The 4,745-nt window shown below is 49.3% G+C and overlaps 1 long non-coding RNA gene across 1 annotated transcript; it reads left to right on the top strand.

The window, feature by feature from the left end:
* Window positions 1–267: 267 nt before the first annotated feature.
* Window positions 268–2,754, top strand: LOC111090788. Its single transcript, XR_005353198.1, has 2 exons — window positions 268–488; window positions 2,622–2,754. It is a non-coding gene; the product is annotated as an uncharacterized LOC111090788 (long non-coding RNA).
* The last annotated feature ends 1,991 nt before the right edge of the window (window positions 2,755–4,745 follow it).

The following is a 4,745-nucleotide window of genomic DNA, read 5'->3' as shown; positions in this document are numbered from 1 at the left end:
GCTTGACACTTTTGAATAACACTAGCCAAGTATTTTGGAGGATTTTCCCCCCAATTGGGTGTGTCAGGTGCTTTCTCATGATTACCTGAAAGTGATGAGTTTGGGGAGAAGGCCATGGAGGTGATGTGTTTGCATCATCTCATCATATCAAGTGTATGTGATGTCATTGTCACTCGTCGCCTGTGATGTTTCCCCATCACCTGGTTCAGGTCATCTGTTGGGTCCCTCCATTGTGAAGTCACTACCTTTTCCTTCCTCAGAGGAGGACAACTCAGCTTGGCTCCCTCAGGGGAGGAACCGGGAATAATTTGTGTGTGGATGTTAAAGCTAACACCGTGACTAGGAGCATTGGCGGCGGGGAGAGGGTGGTGGGTGCTTGGAGGCTCTGCTTCCCCTCGAAGCTCCCACCTTGTTGTGGCGGTTCCCGCCAGGGTGTTACCATGGAGATTTCTGTGCAGTGCTTGGCTGGAATTACTCAGTGGAGGGAGGTGAGCACCGCCTGTCCCATTCCATTCCCACATGCAACATTTCCTTGTGTCAGGTTGGACGTGTGGCTATTCGTCTTGTCCTTCGGGGCAGACTCAACAATACCATTGTCTATCTGTGTGGCTGAAACTGGTCCAGCTTCATCTGCTGGGTGCTCTTTGGGTTGGCTCCTGTCGACATGCTTCCAACCCTGCCCCACCCCACGCCACCCCTAATTTTTAAAAAAATCTTTTCCTTCCTTTCTAGCCCCAACATGCTCGAAGCTCATTTTATACCTTCCCTGTCTCAGTCCTGAAATCAACCATTCCTCCAAGGAGCCCTGATTTCTCTTACTGGAGAAAAGAGTGAAAGCACACTTGCTAAGGTGCTGGGTGTGCCTATTGCTAGGCCCCCTTAGCAGGCAGAAATAGAAAAAAAAATGCGTGTGCATATTAACCCATATGTGCAAACACACAGTTACTTCTGTGTCTACTCATTTGTGCACGTATTAAAATAAACAAGAGGTCATGTTGACATCTCTGACTCCAATCCAAAGGACAAGGTTCATTCTAGCATCCAGCCCCTTGCTTATCTGTAACTTCTTTCTCTCTGGGGAGAAACCTGAGTCTCATTATCTACAAAGTATTTGCTTATTTTTTTTTAATGCTAATATAAGGTAAAGTAGTTCCTGAGTGGCCAACCACTGCTCTAAACTACCACTGACAAATTACCTGTAAGGCAGGTAATGTGTGTTTTTTGTCTTTAGTATTATAGTACCCAGTGAGATAGGTCCTTGTTTTGTTTTTTTTTTTAAGATTTTATTTATGTGTTCATGAGAGACACAGAGAGAGAGGCAGAGACATAGGCAGAGGGAGAAGCAGGCTCCCTATGAGGAGCCCTATGTGGGATTCGATCCCAGGACCTGGAATCACACCCTGAGCCAAAGGCAGATGCTCACTGAGCCACCCAGGTGCCTCGAGATAGGTCTTTTGAAAAATGGTAACCTGCTGCTTACACCACCCCACTCCCACCCTCCCTCCTAACCTCCCACAACTCTGCTCAGTTTTTCTCCCTGGCAGTTCCCACTTAAATAAAATAAAGTTTCCATGTGTATTAAATTGCACATGTCTCTCTGACCAGGCTGGAAGCTCCTCAAAGGGTGAGGACTTGGTAGAGGTTTTCTTTGATGCTTTGGCTCTGCACCCAGCAGAGCCCCTGGCACATGATGTTGTCAACATGCATGCAACACGTGACGTGAGCACCAGTACCTGAGCTTAGACATCCATGTGAATTCAGACGTCTATTTGCTCTAAGCGGACCCCAGAGAGAACCTTGGTACTTCTGTAAGCCATCTGGAGAAGTGATCAGAATTTCTTGATTGGCCATGTTTTCAGGACACCAGCTTAAAAGTTACCATTTTAATTATGTATAAGTGTATGGTCCAATGCACTAAATGCATTTACATTGTTGTGCCACCATCAACACCCTCCATCAAACAGCACATTTTCATCTTAAAAACCTGAAACTGGGGATCCCTGGGTGGCGCAGCAGTTTGGCGCTTGCCTTTGGCCCAGGGTGCGATCCTGGAGACCCGGGATCGAATCCCACATCGGGCTCCCGGTGCATGGAGCCTGCTTCTCCCTCTGCCTGTGTCTCTGCCTCTCTCTCTCTCTCTCTGTGACTACCATAAATAAATAAAAAAAAAATTTTTAAAAACCTGAAACTGCATCCCCCTAAACACCTCCTTATCCCCTCCTCTTCCCTTGCACTCACCATCTATTTTGTCTGTGACTCCAATTCTTCTAGGGGCCTCATCTAAATGGAATCCTATAGTATTTGGGGTGTGTGTGTATGTGTGGCTGGCTTATTCACTCAGCATAATGTCTTCAAGGTTTCTCCCTGATGTAGCAGGTGTCAGAATTCCTTGCCTGTTTAAAGCTGAATAATATCCCCTTGTGTGTGTACCCCCTATCTTGTTTCTCCATTTATCTGTCAGTGGAGGTGTGGGTTGTTTCTGCCTTTTGCTTATTGTGAATAATTCTGCTACAAACATGGGTCTACCAATAACTGTAAGAGTCCCTGCTTTCAATTATTTTGGAAAGAGAGATTGCTTACATACTGACACTGCTGTGTGTCTTTCCATTTTGGATGTGCAGCCACGTGCTTCAGGCTTCGTCATCACACACCGAGCTCCGAGAAGAGGCTGGCTGGATGCCGGTGGTCAGAGGCACTCCATTCAAATTTGTTGAATGAATGGATGAGTTCATAATAAAGAGTACTTGGATACCACACACACAAATGTATGTTTCTGGAAAGATGGTGCTGGAATGAAACCTGAAGGCATTTCTTTCTTTTTTTTAATTTTAGATTTTATTTATTTATTCATGAGAGACACACAGAGAGGCAAAGACACAGGCAGATGGAGAAGCAGGCTTCCTGTGGGGAGCCCGGTGTGGGACTTGATCCCACGTCCCTGGGATCATGGCCTGAGCCGAAGGCAGACGCTCAACCATGGAGCCACCCAGGCGTCCCAAGCTGGAGGCATTTTGACAATGGGTTTCCAGAAGCAGACATAGTGTCAAGTGCCACTCACAGCCCAAAAAGCAAAGTCCCTTCCAGCTTTGTCTTCCACCCTAAAGCCTAAATCAGCTTGCTGCCAATTCAGTTAACACACACTCTGATGGGGGTGAGGAATGCGGAAATGCAGTTCGGAAACTGTGAATCTAACTCATTCAGATCATTTCTTTTTTCAGTTTCTTAGTGTAAATGTATCACATCTTGGTGGGATGCCCCCCAGCTTGCCAAAGATATTTCTCAGAATGCCTTTGCAAAAAAAAAAAGTATTGAGGAAGAGCTTAGTCCTCAGATGAACAGCAATGTGTATCTGCTGAAGGCCCACTGGATAAAAATGGCAAAACAAAAAGACAGAAAGGAATAGTATTTTTCCCCCACCTGCTGAGACATCCTGTTTCTCCTGGGTTCTGGTGGCTATCATAAGGGGTGACACAAAGCCTCTCAATGCTTCTCAACCCAGTGGGGATGGTGGGGACTTCTCAGCAGGATTCCCACCATGCCTTCAAGAAAACATGTGGCTGCAGTCCCAAACCATGGCTTACCCTGAGGTCAGGGGTCTGCTCCAGACTTCCGAGGCTCTGGCCCAGCTGCTCCCTCCATCACCGTCTTGCTCCTCAGCAGGAACCCAGAGTAGGAGCTGCCCGCTGCCAGGAGGCAGACCTCCCTCCTAACATCTGAGGCTGGAAGGAGGGCCTGGGGGTGTGGACCCTGGGCCAGTGGGGCAGGAGCTGGGAACGCGCATCCTGTCCTGTAGCTGGAGCTCGGAGGGGCCAGGCTTCATGCTGGATGTCTGTCTTTGCCTGCGCAGTGACAGAGGGGTGCACCACGTGCTAAATCTAGGAGGCTCATGTTCCCAGGGGTCAAGATCACTGTCCGGTGGAATGGTGGCCTCTGTCCTCATAGCAACTGGCTGCACAGAGTGGACGTCTTGGCCCAGGCAGGGGCGGGGGGTCACTCATGTTCCTTTGCCTTCCCTCCTAACACCAGGGTAGGTACAGCTCTGGTAGGGAACTGCCCCCTGCCCCATACACAGGCACATGCCTCCGTCTCTGTGTCTCTCCATCTCCCTGGCCCCTGTGGTCCCACTGGCTCTGGTGGGGCCTGCTGGGGTATGTGGGGAGTCCTGCCCCCCAACAAATCCTGCTGGCCCAGGGTTTCCTAGGGAGTGGAGGGGCCGTATCACATGCTGAAGCCATGATCTGTCCCCTGTACCCCCTGCTTCAGCTGAGGCAACCACCAATATTACCACTGGAATATTGTCATCCATAATAAGAAGGAAGTATTGGGTCCTTGTCCCTCCTTCTGGCACAGGAGCTCCTGAAACTCTGGGTTTTCCTGAGGAAGGAGAATAAGGACAGTGTTTTTTGTGGTGTTGATGGGGTGATTCTGGCCACATCTAAAGTAGGCACGGGGGTGGGGGTGAACCCTGGGGTTGATTAGGGGGCTGGACTGTCAATCACACCTCTGACCTCAGGGAGAGGAGCCGTGAAGGGTTGGAGGTTGGATCAATCACCAAAGGCAAGTGTTTTGATCAATCACACCTGTGCAGTGAAGCCTCCGTAAACCTCCCTAAGGACAGGGTCTGGAGGGCTACTGGGTTGGTGAACTCACAGACATCTGGGGAGAGTGGTGCACACCCAGAGAGAGTGTGGAAGCTTCGAGCCCTTCCCTATACCTGGCCCTGTGCGTCTCTTCATCTGGCTGCT

This window comes from Canis lupus, chromosome 1 (genome assembly GCF_011100685.1).
Source record: "Canis lupus familiaris isolate Mischka breed German Shepherd chromosome 1, alternate assembly UU_Cfam_GSD_1.0, whole genome shotgun sequence".
In the NCBI taxonomy this organism is placed as follows: Eukaryota; Metazoa; Chordata; class Mammalia; order Carnivora; family Canidae; genus Canis; species Canis lupus.
Note: the sequence above shows the minus strand (reverse complement) of the source record. Positions and strands in the feature narration are given on the sequence as shown.